The sequence below is a fragment of the Pinus tabuliformis genome, chromosome 6, assembly GCF_031772625.1.
Source record: "Pinus tabuliformis cultivar Carrire ecotype Pingquan chromosome 6, CPIR1, whole genome shotgun sequence".
NCBI lineage: Eukaryota > Viridiplantae > Streptophyta > Pinopsida > Pinales > Pinaceae > Pinus > Pinus tabuliformis.
Window position 1 is genome coordinate 1,612,287,775 of NC_142292.1, and position 17,731 is coordinate 1,612,305,505.

Sequence of the window (17,731 nt, forward strand, 5' to 3'; positions counted from 1 at the left end):
ATTGAAACAAGAGCACATAGAAGAACCTCAATAGCTTTTATTAATGAAGAAATAAAGGTTCTGAGAGTATTACAACCATTGCAGGCTCCAACCCAGCAACACCTCCCAGCAGAAAGAATTTCTCTTCTTCACCTCTCTCAAACAATCACCCAATAACTCAATGATGAAACCAACAGCATATCATTACTTTGCACAAAATTCCAGCCTCCTGAGCTCATAGGAGAGAGCTCAATATATAGATGAATTGAGAAAGGATGAGTCAGCTTGCAACTGATGTGTAGCTGCCTTGTGTCCTCTCTCTCTTCAGTTAATCTTTAGTTGATCTTCAGTTCTTGAGTCCACTTGGTGAACCTTGCTTCCACTTGGAGAAACAAAGCCTCTGACTCATCACAAGGCGAAATCCCTGATCCAAGTGTCATTTTTGGAAGATTCCAGAGCAATGACTCAGTGTGCCACATGTCCAAACTCGCTCAACGCAGGTGGGCTTTGTTCTACCTGCTTTGCAACGCAGGTACACCATGGAGCAGTTGTGTTTCAGCGCAAAAGCCTAGTGGAGCACCTGCTTTGATTTCAGGATTGCTTGTTTTTGAGTGTTTTCAGGTGGAGAACTGATCTGAGAGTTGTTGGTTTGCTGACCTTGTTCCTCTAGGGGTAGGAAGATCATGTTTAGGGAACTTTGGATCCCTTGGATTATTGACAATTCATGCTTGTTGCTGTGAGGCACAAAATTGTCTATAACAGATGCCCCCTAAAGTATGAGGTCGTTTATCGGGTGAAATGCTTTATTGAGAGGATCCGAAGTTCATTCAATCTGCTGAGAAGTGTCCTGTAATAAGATACAATACAATACATTATTTTTCATACATTTTTCATGATCTAGCTGAGGCGGGCATTCCCATGCTCAGCTTTATAAATACATTTTGGTACATAGAACAGACGATCGTTTGATTGTAGACTGATATTTCTCTGCCGAAATTATCATCCTTTGAGAAGGAGGATCATCTGCTGTAATGATGTACATATCAAATGTCTTTATGTCCTGAATATATATCGCAGTCCGGATGGATGAAACTAGATCCGGGGTCTTCAATCTCTTCCGATCTTCACTCGATGTACAAGTCGATCCATGTGAGAATTTCTTGAAGTCGAACATGGAAAGACATCGCTTGATTACCAGTCAATGATGTAAACCGTTAACAAGCGCGAGAGGAATCACCGATAAGGATGATGACCCTCAAGGTACGGCAGTACAATCCACATGGTGGGAATAAAGGACTTGGCGTCGACCACCATGCAAAATCTTCTGGTCGAAGGTCATTGATGTATACCTGTCGCCGGAAGTGAGAAACTTGCCATTGAGGCATGCAAGCTTCAAAGTACTGAGGGGGGTGTTCCTAGACCAACTCCTTGGATAATGAGCTGATGTCGACAAGGAGCGATCCGTCAAAGGAGGGCCTTAATGAATCGCACATCAGTGACACGGAACGGAGCTAGTGATTGTGATGAGCTGAAAACAAACTGTGATGTATGATTCAGGGTGGCGGTCATGAAGTGGATGAAGGATAATGTATGGCAGTGGCTGGAACACGGTTGACTCTTTACAGAACCACATCTCTTGAACATATAACGACACTGATGTGATGGATTGGTAGCATTACCCCAATTGCGGATGGTGTGGCGAGGACCATGGTTATGAGATCGGTGAATGAAACAACCCAACCCGATGTGCTACGGAGGACAAAGTGTCATGTTCAAGAGCGACTTGCTACCATTAATGCTGTGAGGTTCTCCCAATTTTTCCCCAGTCATTGCTGACCAGTACCTCTTTATTTTTGTCAAGCTTGAGGAGGATAACATATGCTTGTTCTATAACCTGCCCTTCGGGCAAGCCCATCGCTATGTTTTAACGAGCCTAGCGATAGGGAAACTCGTTCTCGTCTAAAGACAAGTTTGTCGCTATTTAATCATTTTAACGAGTCTAACGACAAAGAAAACTCGGTCCTTTTCAATTTTAGAGAGTCTGAAAAGGTACGAAAAGTTAACTCCAAAATTCATTTTTCGTCTTCTAATCCCTTAAGTCCGAAAAAGTATAAAACAATACAGAAGGGATGAATTTTTGATTTCTTTAACGAGCCGAACAAAACAAGCGCTCGATCTTTTTGTGCAATAATCCCTCAGGTCCAAAAAGATTAAAATCTAGAGGAGGGATAGCTTTCCGGTCGCTTTAACGAGCTGGAAGGCCAAAACTCGGCAAACTTTTCATATTTTACGAGTCAGTGAAAAGAGCTCAAAGAAGACTCGTCTTTTGAGGAACGAGTGATGAACAGGGATAGCAGTAGATTCCAGGTACAGGTTGGAATTCTCCAATCACGGCAGTGTCACAAGGATGGCTAAGTGAAATCACTCTTCGCAGTTGTTCCTCAAAATGGGTAAACAAACATATGGAGGTGAACGATTGGCCAAATGAACGGATGGAGGTGACGGCATATAAACACGACCAAGGGCTTTTAATATGGCTTTCAAAGGTTACATTTCTCGAGGTTGTTTACCGGTTCATTTTTTCTGGATGAGCTTGAACTGCTAGGGAAAGATTGCTCACAATTTATGTTTATTTTTTAACGAGCATGAACTCTACACAAAAACTGCTCGATTCTTGCATTTATTTTTTAACGAGCATGAACATTGCTAAAACTGCTCGATTTATACCAGTCTTAATACAAGGAATGCTTTAGGTGAGGTAATCTTATTTAAGGAGCGATACCTCACTAATTACTCCAATTTGGCAGGTTTTAACTTTTGCCCTTCATCCTTTCATTATGCAAGCTGGAAACGGCTAATCCTACGAGTTTAACGGGTTAGACCTACAGGTTTAAAGGGAGCACCTAAAAATTTAAAAAATAAATAGTCGTCACGTGCTTGCACTCCAAAAGGTTTGCATGCCCTCAGGTATAAAGTATAATTTCGAGATTCTGCCATCTCTTACTTATTATCCGAAAAATGGTTTTGTTTGCTGCCACAAACTAAACTCTCTTTTCGGCGATGTCTATCATTAGGTTGCTAAGGATGGTGACTACTTGTTGCAGCAATTTCATCTCTTTCTTTGGAGACTGCCCCTACTTATCCTTCAAAACATATTGTTTTAATGGGTGAGGCTTGACATTCAAAGATGGTGGCTACTTGCTGCCACAAATAGACTCCTTCCTTAGGAGAGCCCACTTCTTTAGACAAAGGGAGCGATTCTTCCGCTTCAACGTAACTTTGACAAAAGAATTTTATCCTAGAACAACCCTCTCTTCCTCTGCCGGAGGGGGTACGAACTAGTCCATCCTTCAGCGGAAATTAACTTTATACCTAAGGTTTTCTCTGCCCGAGGCAGGCCAGGGTGCATGCCCCATGGGTCCCAGTTCTTTTCTTTCCGAATTACTCGCATTCATCGGGAAGTAGAACCGGGGGCGGTGGCATTCCTTGAGTGAATAAACCGTTAAGGGATGGTATTTGACTATTTGCAATGCGTGATCCTGGAAATGAAAGTTGGTCTACGAGCTTGACCATTCTTCCTTCGTGAGGAAAACACATGACTCTAAAGAGCGAGGACACTATCGCCTCCATGCAATATATATAGTCTCGTCCAAGGAGTAAGTTATATGCCAAGGGTCCCTGGATGACCATGATGTTCATGCGAACTGTCTTCCCTTTCAATGTAACTGGAACATTGGGGAGAATCCCTAACGGGTGACTGGTTCCTTTATCAAAACCTGATAGATTTCTCATCTCAGGTAAAAGCGCTGGGCAACCCAGTGCTTTCCAAGCAACAGAGGAAAGGATACTCACAGATGCCCCTTCATCAATGATAGTTCCAGCCATCACCTTTCTGTAGATTTGGACTATGATTCTGAATGGGATACTGGCTGGTAACCGGGGCCTGCCTAGTTGATTCCAATCAAAGGATACAACTAGGTTGCTTGGTGGTGGGACCGAATATACGGCCGGATACGACTCTGACGATGTTCCTTCCTGCGATAAAGGAATGGGCGCATTGCCCTGATGCTCATCAGAGTCCGTGTTGATGAAAAGAATATGGACGGTGTCATCCTTATCCTCTTCAGTGAGGGTGTCATTTGAAGATGGGTCTTCAATGACGGAGTCATTGGACGATGAAACCTCTGAAGGAAGAACCGGGTCAACTGCCATTTCGACCTTTAGACTTTCGTCTGGTCTGGATTCAGTAGGTTCATTCTCAATGACCGACACTTCAGCTGACCACTTGGGAGGGTCAGCTGGATTTTCAACTATCGAGGGATTAGGCGCGAGTTTTTGGTATCCAGGAGGAAGTCGTAGCGGTGAAACCGGACGATCTTCCAAAACTCTCTTTGCCTCATCTAAGAATGGACATCGGTGGATGGCATGCTCGCCCTCGCACAATATACAGGGTGATCTTGGTCTCCCTCTTCGTCCTTCACTCTCGCTAGTTGACGGACTGCAATCAACATGACTACCAGAGGTTGATGCTACCGGATTGTGCATCCTTGGGGACCAGTCCTTTAGTATCTGGGGAATACAAGGACAATCACGATGGAAGTGGGCCCCTTTGCAAATGACACATGGCGATTTAGGCCTGGTCGGTGCAGTGTGTGGGTTTTTGTCAGCTGTCTTTTGCTTGCCCCCAGTCGCCTTCGCCATAGGCTCCTTCTGCTTCTTTTCTCTCTTCTTCTTTTCTTTCTTCTCCACGGGAGGCTGACTTTTGCCGGCTCTACCTTGTGAAGATGAAGGATGAGAGGAAGAATTGTAAGAAGTGGAAGGCTGGTGGGTAGCTCTAGATTGGTCTGACTGTTGATTCGACTGCTCAGGATTAGTGGCGATCTGGACTACATTAGTTGAAAAGAGCCATACAGGTAGTCCAATTGTCAATCCTGGAAGTGACAATGTTGCCATATGAGGCGCACCAACATCTCCCCAAGAGGAGAAGGGATTTGGACTTCCGCCAAGGTTACTTCCTTGGTTGGTGGGCTCCATACTTTTCGACTGAAAGATCAACGTGGGAATAACAGGTGATTATGTTCCGTTTAAAATAAATTTTATTAACGACGCTTTTAGACACAAACTTGCTTTTTCATGTTTTAAGAGTCGAGAAAAAGCTAAAGATGACTCTAGTCGCCTTCGATGTTTTAACGAGCCCGAAGTGACAAATGCTCTGATGGACTTTTTCAGTTATAGAGTTTGAAAAAGGCCAAAAGAAACTTCTCTGGAGTTCTAGGCAGAGGGTGTGCCAAACTTTTCGCGAAACACAGAATACGTTTTTACGGTACGGGTGGTCGATCTTCGTGAATGTTGTGTTCACTGCATCGCGATCAGTAGGGCGGTCGACACGGCTTCCTATGGATAAAGGATAATTGCCTATAGGGGTCTCCCAATATATACTCGACGGTACGTGGGAGCACAAGTCCGTATTAGTGCCACCGACTCTCAGGAGGAATCACCCACCTTCGTAGAGATCGACAGTCACTATGTTTAACGATGCCGGAACACGTCTCTACCTAGACCTCTATGTGTTTGCGTTATGTTACAAAGCGTTGTTATGTAAATTGGATTTATTTTAATGTTGATCTTGCTTATCAGTTTGCCTTTAAGGATCACCACGAGATGTATATAACAAATTCCTGAATGCAGTCTAAGATGAGAAGCAAACTTTTCAATCTTTCAACTTTGAAAACCTTAACTACTGAGGGAAAAGAAAGGCAAATCTTTTCACACAGATCATAAAGCACACACTAAAATGCAAATTTTTCTAAATCGTCAAGCACACAGTCAAATACAAAATGCACAATGCATGTATTTTCTTTTCCCTTTCTTAATGTGGATGGATACAAAAAGAAAGTGGTTATATAACTTTGATTTCGATTTAAAGCGAAAGTAAACAAGCTTGTCCAAAATCAAAAGACACCTTAAGATTCACTTGCTTAATCACTGGAAATAAATGAAATCAAACCATACTAACGAAAGTAAAATGACTAATCAGCTATGGACAGCAAACAAGCTAACTCTTTAGACCAGCAAAATGCCTAACACAGGTTCAGATCTAAGAGGCCAAAAGCAGGACTAGTTTACTTTTTGTTATGGGAAATTGTAAATGAGTAAGAAATACAAAGAACAAGTACAATTTCGTTATATAACAGAGGCAGAATGATGGCAAGTAATATTGGTTTCAAAACAGGTACAAGACTGACACCTAGCAGCAAAACTAAGTGAAAACAGGCAAGAGAAAGGAGGAAACCCCAAATGCACTAAGCAAATTTGGGCCAACGCAGGCTCTGCACAGCCAAACTGGCTCTCAGCGCAGGTAGCTAGTTCGGGACCTGCGTTGCAAAGCAGGTAGCCTGTGTACTACCTGCTTTGGAAAACGAGAATTGCGTTTTCACAGTTTCCGGGTCATAATTTTCTCAAAAATGCATGGTTTTTGCTCAAATCAGAAGCAATCAGTCAAGCACACTCAAAGGGATGATTTAGAAGGTGCAAAGCTATCACTAAGAGCTTACAAGGATCCTTGTAGATCAGCTATTCAAATCATGAATTTGCTCAGAAAATGAGCAAGAGTAGCTGCCCTCTACTTCGCTTTTGATATAGTCAAAAGCTTTTCGATTTGGTACTCTTTTGTTCAGGAAATGAATAGCAAATACTACAAACACAATCAAACGGATACGATCCCCAGTGGAGTCGCCAGTTTGTTGTAGGGAAAAGTATCCGACTCGGATGACCCTATCCCACTCTAAGGGTGACAGTTCCTTAGCAACAACTGTAAAACAAACTACTAAGGGTTTACTTCTTTATGAAAGCAAAAGAGAATGGAGAAAGCACTAACCATTGCCTTGCGCTTAATGTCGAATCCAAACTCTTCTCTTTGGCCGCTTGCTCCTAGCTCTTTGTTCTTCTGCTCGCCCAGCTACAATGAGATCCTGCACAATAACAAAGAAGGAAACTACAAGAGGCATGCAATCATAACTGGTTCATGGATTAGTGTAAACCAAACATGCAATCATCACACTATATAATTGAAACAAGAGCACATAGAAGAACCTCAATAGCTTTTATTAATGAAGAAATAAAGGTTCTGAGAGTATTACAACCATTGCAGGCTCCAACCCAGCAACACCTCCCAGCAGAAAGAATTGCTCTTCTTCACCTCTCTCAAACAATCACCCAATAACTCAATGATGAAACCAACAGCATATCATTACTTTGCACAAAATTCCAGCCTCCTGAGCTCATAGGAGAGAGCTCAATATATAGATGAATTGAGAAAGGATGAGTCAGCTTGCAACTGATGTGTAGCTGCCTTGTGTCCTCTCTCTCTTCAGTTAATCTTTAGTTGATCTTCAGTTCTTGAGTCCACTTGGTGAACCTTGCTTCCACTTGGAGAAACAAAGCCTCTGACTCATCACAAGGCGAAATCCCTGATCCAAGTGTCATTTTTGGAAGATTCCAGAGCAATGACTCAGTGTGCCACATGTCCAAACTCGCTCAACGCAGGTGGGCTTTGTTCTACCTGCTTTGCAACGCAGGTACACCATGGAGCAGTTGTGTTTCAGCGCAGAAGCCTAGTGGAGCACCTTCTTTCATTTCAGGATTGCTTGTTTTTTAGTGTTTTCAGGTGGAGAACTGATATGAGAGCTGTTGGTTTGCTGACCTTGTTCCTCTAGGGGTAGGAACATCATGTTTAGGGAAATTTGGATCCCTTGGATTATTGACAATTCATGCTTGTTGCTGTGAGGCACAAAACTGTCTATAACAGGCGCCCTCGTGCAGGCGCCACCGGGCTGCTCGCGCCCTCGCCCGGCAGGTAGGGTCGCCCTGCCTGCCGGGCGAGGGCGCGGACGGCTCGGGTGGCGCCTGCACCAGGGGCGCCCTCGTGCAGGCGCCACCCGGACCGCCCGCGCCCTCGCCCGGCAGGCAGAGCGATTCCCGGAATTGCCTTGCCTGTCGGGCGAGGGCGCGGGCGGCCCAGGTGGCGCCTGCAAGAGGGGTGGCGCGCTCGCCCGACAGGCACGGCGATTCCCGGAATCGCCCTGCCTGCCGGGCGAGGGCGCGGGCGGCCCGGGTGGCGCCTGAACGAGGTTGGCCGCCCTCGTGCAGGCGCCACTCGGGCCGCCCGTGCCGTCGCCCGGCAGGCAAGGTCGCCCTGCCTGGCGGGCGAGGGCGCGGGCGGCCCGGGTGGCGCCTGCACGAGGGTTGGGCGGCATCGTGCAGGCGCCACCGGGCCGCCCGCGCCCTCGCTCGGCAGGCAGGGCGACCCTGCCTGCCGGGCGAGGGCGCGGGCGGCCCGGGTGGCGCCTGCACGAGGGTTGGGCGCCCTCGTGCAGGCGCCACCCGGGCCGCCCGCGCCCTCGCCCGGCAGGCGGGGCGATTCCCGAGGGGTACCCTCGTGTAGGCGCCACCCGGGCCGCCCGTGCCCTCGCCCCGCAGGCAGGGCGATTCCCGGAATCGCCCTGCCTGCCAGGCGAGGGCGCGGGCAGCCCGGGTGGCGCCTGCACGAGGAGGGGCGCCCTCGTGCAGGCGCCACCCGGTCCGCCCGCGCCCTTGCCCGGCAGGCAGAGCGATTCCGGGAATCGTCCTGCCTGCCGGGCGAGGGCGCGGGCGGCCCGGGTGGTGCTTGCACGAGGTTGGGCGCCCTCGTGCAGGAAACCACCCGAGCCACCCGCGCCCTCGCCTGGCAGGCAGGACGATTCCCGGAATCGCCCTGCCAGCCGGGCGAGGGCGCGAGCGACCCGGGTGGCGCCTGCACGAGGGGGGGCGACCTCTTGCAGGCGCCACCCGGGCCGCCCGCGCCCTCGCCTGGTAGACAGGGCGATTCCCGGAATCAACCTGCCTGCCGGGCGAGGGCGCGGGCGGCCCGGGTGGCGCCTGCACAAGGGCGCCCTCCCTCGTGGAGGCGCCACCCAGGCCGCCCGCGCCCTCGCCCGGCAGCAGCAGGGCGACCCTGCCTGCGGGCGAGGGCGCGGGCGGCCCGGGTGGCGCCTGCACGGGGGTTGGGCGCCCTCGTGCAGGCGCCACCCTGGCCGCCCGCGCCCTCGCCCGGCAGGCAGGAGCGGGTGGGTGAGGGAGTGCGGGGTGTGCGGGTGGGTGAAGGGGTGCGGGGTGAGGGGCTGCGGTAGGGAGCCCGGGCGGAGGGGGGTTCGGGTGAGGCAGGGGGGGGTGGGTGAGGGCGCCGGGCGGGGGGGTGGGTGAGGGCGCTGGGCGGGGTTGAGCAGTTGGGTGAGGGGTGCATGATGGGTTGCGGGGTGGGCGGGTTGGGGGAGAGGTAGGGAGCCCGGGCGGAGGGGGGTTCGGTTGAGGCGGGTGGTTGGGTGAGGGCATCGGGCGGACGGGCGGGCGAGGGCACCCGAAGGGGTGAGGGCGCCAGGAGGTTTGGAGCGGGCGGGTTAGGTGGTGCGGGGTGGGCGGGTGTGGGAAGAGGTAGGGAGCCCGGGCGGAGGGGGGTTCGTGTGAGGCGGGCGGGTGGGTGAGGTTGCCGGGCGGGGGGCGATTGTTGATTAAAATTTATGATAAGTTTTCGTTGTTACTTTAAGTCAATATGTTTTTATTATTTACTGATTTATGTGTTTCTATTTTTCAGGAAAATGGCATCAAAGAGAATTTCAGTGAATCTTTCTGGACCGAAGACTAATAAAGGTGCATCTAAAAGAAACATTGGTGAACGAACTCCACCTCAGCTCATGACTACAAATCTATCAAGTGCCTCAAGTGATAAGAAGATGATTTCAAACTGGAAGAATTCGAAAGAGGTGAAATTTCCATCAAGCATGTGGTATGTGAAAGAAAGAGAAAGCACAAATGTGAATATATATCTATATAGCGATATACCGAATGATAGTGGAATTTTTGAGGTGATGGGAAGAGTCGTAGATATGTGTTCGGTAACGAACACTGAAGTTGTTTACGTACTTACAAAAGCTCCCAAGTCACATGAAAGGGTTAAATACCAACTATCATATTCATTGTATGGCACGAGCGAGGTATCTACAAAGTTGTGTAGTCAAATCGTAAATGAGATGACCGATAACATCGTAAGTATTATTATTTATATTTGTATTTTGCGTTTTTTAAAGTGTCTCACTATATTTTTTAACTTTGTTTTTTATTGACATATGATATTTTGTTTGGCAGAATTTCGTTGAAAGTTGTTCAATAAGGTTGGGAGGCATTCATTTCATTGAGACTGATATCATGAAAGTTGTCAGCAGTTTTTACTCAGTGTCAGAAGAAAATATGGAAAAGAGGCAAAATGAAGTAATTGATAATGCTACAAAACTACATCCAAAGAATCAGAAAAAAAGGTCTCTGGTGGATAAATCTAGCAAGGGTAAACAAGTTACTTTTGAGAATGATGAAGTTGAAATTGACGATGAAACATATGTTGTCATTACTAAAGATGACATTGGAACTGAGAAGAGCCATAAAATTCCAAAAGTAACAATGCCCAAGAATAACTCTGGTGGGAATGTTATGACCAAGAAAAGTAGAGTTGATGATTTTGAAGCAGTCATTACCAGCAGTCAAGAACCTAGTGAAACTTCAAAAGGAAGCAGAGAAATCATTACACCAGGAGCTGATTTAGAAGATGGCATTATCAAGACAAAACAAAATGTCATTCGAGAGAATTTGACAAAGAGAAACTTAATTGATGGTGGTCGCACATTTCAGCTTAATGTCAGGCAAACCTATAAAGCAAGTGAAGGACAATGTCAATATCAAGTTAGAAAGCCACATCATCTACATGTTCACAACTTGAAGACATTGATGAGGTACAATCCATATGCTCATGTGGTTAGTTATGTGCTTCTTGTTGATCCACTTCAAGTTCCAAACAAAGAAGCATTTGATAAGTCAAAATGTTTTGAATACAATTATTATGTGCTTGGGGGGAACCATTCTGTAGAAGCTCAAAGACAATTGATGGAGGAATATCCTAATAACCCACGTTTTGAAACAATGAAATGTATCGTTTACGCTGGTTTATCTGATACAGAAGCAAAGTTAGTGGCATGGGATCATAATTCAGATAATGAATATAGGATGTCTATGACTTTCATCCAAAGGGTTAGATTTATTCATAGTGAATTTGAAGAAAAATGTGGTGGGGATAGGACAAAAGTTACTGCAGAGTTCCGAAAGGAATGTTGTATGGAAATAGGATATCAAATTGAAGAGAAAACCAATTCAAAAGGTGGAAAGGGCAACAAACATAGTGATTTATTCAGAGGTGTTGATAACATTTTCCAATTGGCATTTAGAACTGGAGATGTTTGGAGGTTGATTGATGAGATTTTTGGCATGTGGGAAGACATTGCCATTAAAAATCAGAAGGTCAAAAAGTCTAAGCCATTCATATGTGGCAACAGTAAATTAGCTCCTGAAATGAAGCATCTTCCACACGATATGACTATCACACCTTGGAGGGCGATGCAAGGAGTGAAAGATGAGAAAATTGTCAAAACAATATTATCTCGTGTGAGGTCAGGGGAATTATCAATGGAGGAAATGTCTGAAGAATTTCAAAAGTAAGTTTCTTGAAATATTCTTATTTATTTCTAGATTATAGTTATATTTTAAATAAAACATGCTGTTCTTGGTAGTATTTGTTATACATATCATTATATTAACTTTTTGTTACTTTATCTATGTAGTCACAAAGTTTACATGAAAATTCAAGAACAAATGGTTAGATTGTTGAATGAAGATAGTTGGGATGATGTCGTACGCAACTATCCAGATGCAAGTTCTACATCAACATTAAAATCTTTTTATCTTGCATTTAAAAAGGTATCTTGATTTATACATTCATTTTTATTCACCTGTGTACTATTTTTAATTTATAACTTACACATATGTTTGTTTATTTTATAAAAGATGAGGAAGGATGATAATGGAGTGCCAGATAGTTTCAAAACCTTTATCGAAAAGATAAAGATCGAAAGACTGAGGAAGCAACGTATTAAGGATATTCAACTTGATCCAACTCTTAATCATTTCATTTGGAATGGGCTAGACACTATTCAATATCAAGTAATACAAGGCGACTGTGAAGACATTGCTAAACTCATACCTAAAATGGATTATGCCCTAGTCATTGCAGATATTCCCCATGGTTTCAATATTCCAAACATTGACTATGATAGTGACCCTTATACTTATCAAGCTTTTAGTAAAGTGGTTGCGGGATTTGTAGAAGTCACATCATCACTATTATGGAGATTTGTGACATTTCATTCAGACACACAATTGGCAATGATATTGTCAAGCTTCAAGGGGAAAACAAATTCAAGGATGCAGCTTACATGGTAAGACGTTTAAAATGTATATTTGATTAATGTTGAAAATTTTATTTATGTACAAGTTAATTTAACTTTTACTATTTCGTGTTACAGGGAAAAGCCAAATCTTCTTCACAATGAAGATCAACAATTTATAAATGATTGTGAGTTCATTCATATTGATAATTGGGCAAAAGATGATAGCCATATGTCTATGATTTTTAATCGGGTAGACAGAAAGAGTCATAGCCAAATACTGAGTTATGTTGTTGTTGTGAGAAAACTAACATATGAAGACAAAGAAGCAAAAGGAGAGATAGTTAACATTTATCAAAAACCACAGTTATTGATTAACTATCTTATAGACATTTGTTCAAATGAAGGAGATTGGGTTTTGGATTTATTTTTTGGCTCAGGTAAGTTTTATTATATGGAATTGAATTTCAATATGTTATTTTTTTAATTAATATGTCATTGTACTAATTTAGTTCATTATTTCTTTTGTGCTTGAAAATTAGGTACAACACTAGCATGTTGCCTTCAAAAAGGAAGAAATTGCATTGCAATTGAAAAAGATCCAGTACAATGCAATTTCATTCAGCAAAGAATTAATGCTCTTCAATTTCTTCCAGATGCAATGCAAGAAATTGGGTTGAAGAAAGGGGACTTTAGTGAATGTGTGGCAAAAAAGGCAAAGGAACCCCAACCACCATTACATGGAATGTTTGGAAAGACATACATTGGGAGTTTCGCAGACATCAAAGATCCATTAGAAGAGGAAAATGAGCAAAATGAAACAGAAAATATTGTGGAAGAGGACAATTATGAACTCTAGAGGACGAAGAGTTTGGATTACGTGACATTGTTGATTAAATTTAAGTTATGCTTGTAAATCAAGCTTTGCAATGTTTTGACTTTGACATTTTATGAGAAGAATAAACACTCAATTATGGTTGTTATACGTTCAATATTGGTAATATGTGATTTTTGCATTGATTTTTAAGTTAATCATTATTTTTTTTGAAAAAAAAGTGATTTTTATTATTTTTTTGACATGAAATTCATAGAAAAAACTATTATTTAACCATTTTTAGTTAAAATTATCGTATAAAAATTGTGATTTTGACATGTCAATTCTAACAAAAAATTATCAAAACGTGTAGTTTTTTAGTTATATTTATGTTAAAAATGGTTATTTTTATGTCCATTGTTAAAAAATATTGTTTTTTAGAAACAATTATTTCATGTCGATTGAATTTACTAAATAAGTATTTACATTTTATACATTAAAAAATTTAAAGCCAAAAAACAGGGCTTTTATGAAAGGAGTGTGATGCAGAATGCTCACTTTTTAAAATCAGCATGAAAATCACTACCATTCTAAAACGTGATGTACATAAAAAAAACTAAAGTGCCAAAAACTATGCTCTAGAAAAAACATGTGCGTTCTGCATCACCCATTCTCAAAATCAGGTCACTTTTTAGCTATCTCTACGAAACGGGTAACAGTATCAATTCCCGTTTCATAGTTTACATTGTTAGAGTATATTTCCCTACAACTAGAGAAGAGAGTTCCATTCAGAAAAACAATGAAGAAAGCTATTGAACTAGTTGAACGGGAAGAGGTAGAAGGTATTCAGATCCAAATTTCAGGACGTCTCGATGGAAAGGAAATTACCCGGGTCGAATGGGACAAGGGACGTAGGGTTCCCCTACAGACAATTCGGGCTAGGATTGATAAGAATCAGGAATCAAGTTATGTAATAGATTTGATCTACTAAGATATTGAACAGTGGTGTAGCATCAGATCCTAAAGATGTGAAGTACTCCAGCCAGAGAGTACTCTCCAAAAATTCTATACAGAACTGAGATAGTTACCTTGCAAAAAGACTTTGATTTGGACAATCAATTTGAAGTATAGAAAGAGATATACTTCATCTTTTTTAGGGTAGGAGAAAAGATAGAACCTGATGATTGAATTGATTGGAAGTTAAATCAGAAACTCATGTCATTGAATTTTTTTGGTCCTTTGGTTAATATGAACTCCCAATGAATCATCTCCAATTCTTTGGAAATTTTGGTAGAGGACTAAAGAATAGTGGATTGAGCCGTATGAGGTAGGAAACTCTGAAGTATGGTTCTGAGGGAAGAAAATGTTTCCAAGTTTACCTATCCCGACCGAGGAGAATAGGCCATTTGGCAGGGAGATCCTGAAATTGTGGAGGCTTGGTTCGATCAAGCTATTGAGTATTGGGAACAAGCTATAGCACTTGCTCCAGGAAATTACATCGAAGCACAAAATTGGTTAAATATTATAGGATGCTTTGGAGAATGAGAGTTTCTATTATTGGGAAATCGTTTTCATTATTGAATATCTCACTCGAAATCAATGGGATTTTTCCAGAATATTCCCAAAAATTAGATTCTATTTCGTCAACATCTTATAGGAATATATTTACAATATAAAAAGAATACCTTTTCTAATTCTGGATTGTTGATGGATCTTCTTAATAGGGGTAAAATCCATCCGGATATTTTTTTCATTAATGATCCATGAATAACGATTTATAATGGATGGCCTTTTATATGGGACATACGGAGGAGTATCAATAGATGGATATATATATATATTATATATATATATATATTATATATTATATATAATATATATATATATATATATTTATATATTTATTTATCCATCTAGAAACGATGTAATAATCACCGTTGCTTTTTAAAATTACAAAAAAAGGCTTTTTTGCATGATAAAAGCCCACAGTCCATTGAGCGCCTCAAAGATATGTCATAATAAAATTGAACAGCTGCCTCAGATTGACTCCTGTATCATAGTCGCTCCAGTCATAAACTAGAAAATAAAGGGAGAAACAAGTTGAGATATATCTCTCGTAAGTTCACTAATTGCTATTGGCAGGTTTCTTATTATTTAAGTCCCGTCCGAAAAGGGGAGAATTCAATGACCATTCGTTCACTGGAACCAGAAGTAAAGAAAGTAAAGATCGTAGTGGATAGAGATACTGTAAAAACCTCGTTTGAAAAATGGGCCAAACCTGGTCATTTCTCAAGGATGCTAGCTAAAGGTCCTGATACCACCACTTGGATCTGGAACTTACATGTTGATGCTCATGATTTTGATAGCCATACTAATAATTTGGAAGAGATTTCTCGCAAAGTCTTTAGCGCTCATTTTGGTCAAATAGCCATCATCTTTATTTGGCTAAGTGGGATGTACTTTCACGGCGCTCGTTTCTCCAATTATGAAGCATGGCTGGCTGATCCCACTCACATCAAACCCAGTGCCCAAGTAGTTTGGCCAATAGTAGGCCAAGAAATATTGAATGGGGATGTAGGTGGAGGTTTTCGAGGGATACAAATAACCTTTGGGTTCTTCTAGATTTGGCGAGCATCTAGAATAACCAATGAATTACAACTTTACTGCACTGCAATTGGTGCATTGATCTTTGCAACGTTAATGCTTTTTGCTGGTTGGTTCCATTATCACAAAGCTGCCCCAAAATTGGCTTGGTTCCAGGAAGTAGAATCCATGTTGAACCATCATTTAGCAGGGTTACTAGGACTTGGATCTCTATCTTGGGCAGGACACCAAATACACGTCTCTCTACCCATTAACCAACTTCTAGATGCTGGAGTGGATCCTAAAGAAATACCACTTCCTCATGAATTTATTTTAAATCACGATCTTTTGGCTCAACTTTATCCCCGTTTTGCTGAGGGATTGGCCCCATTTTTAACCCTGAATTGGTCCAAATATTCAGACTTTTTGACTTTCCGTGGAGGATTAAATCCAGTAACGGGGGGTCTGTGGTTGACCGATACTGCGCATCATCATTTGGCTATTGAGATAAGTCAGCTTTAGCTATTCGAAAATTTTCCTGGGCTTCTTGGGGATCGATGTCAACATCTCTCTCTGCATTATTTACCAATATAGTGATTCTATCACTGTCTATCTTGGCGAAACCGCCCATCATAGCCATAGTGGACCACTGCCCATTGAGACGTATTTCCATAACTCCTATATATACAGCTGCCACAAGTGAAGCATGATTTGGTAATATGCCAATTTGACCACTATTAGTAGATAGAATTATTTCTTTAACTTCTGAATGCCAAATGACTCGATTAGGAGACAGTACACGAAGATTTAGGGTCATTTTCAGAATTAACTTTCCATGTTGGAGTTTATAGCCTTCGTGGTAGCTTCATCAATATTACCCACCAAATAAAAAGACTGTTCGATAAGACCATCTAATTATCGAGAAAGGATAATTTGAAAACCTCTAATTGTTTCCATGAGACCCACATATTTGCTCGGGGAACCTATGAATACCTCTACTACGAAAAGGGTTGTGATAGGAAACGTTCAATTTTTCTTTCTCTTGCCACGATTAAGCGATCTTCCTCCGATAATTCATCTAGTCTAGGAATAGCTATAATGTCTTGAAGTTCCTTATAACGTTGTAAAGTTTTCTTAACCCCTTGTGCAATTTTGTAATGTTCTCGCCTATGATCCAAGGTTGGAGCATAGTCGATGTTGAATCTAAAGGATCCACTGTTGGATAGATACCCTTCGCAGCTAATCCTCTCAATAGTACGGTAATCAATGTTACAATGCCATGAGCCAATTCCATGGCTTATCTATACCACATGTCATGCAGAATTTTCCTTCAGTGTAATCAATGTTATATGTAATGTCCAAAATATTTTACATTTTAATTTTTTAATGTGAAATGAGTAATGGTTTTCTTGGCATGTGGTATAGATAAGCCATGGAATTAGCTCATGGCATTGTAAAAAATCCTATTTACATGTTAAATATATCCATGGGAAAATCGGGGTGGATATACATATTTAAGAAACATGTTTTATTATAATCGTTTTGTAAGTATTAAGTTTTATGTGCTTATTAATTAAATTTAAATATGGTTATATTCTGCTTGTGAGTCCTTGCCAAGGCAAGACTCTAACAATCAATTTGTTGTTGGCATTATGAATTAGGTGTTGCCCTTGATGGAAACTTACCTGATGAGTTGTCCTTGACGACAACCTATTTGATGAATGAAAATCTACTTGATAAGTTGTCTCTTGATGAAAATCTACTTGTTAAAGGTATAAACATAACGTGTTTATAAATGTGACAGGGTGTTTTAAAAAATGTGTGGTAGTTCAAAGGCAGAGGAATGATAAATTTGGAAATTCAAGAACTATATGTGGGTTTGGCCATGCCAAGTTGCGTATACACGCAAGTTTGGTGAAGAAAAGTAGTGTATTCTTTTTTCAACATGGTATTCTAAATACGAGTGGTCTTTACCATGGTATTGGCCCATAGTAATGAGCGCAACAACACATATTGATCACGTCAAAGATTACTACCATCCCTAGTGTAGTTT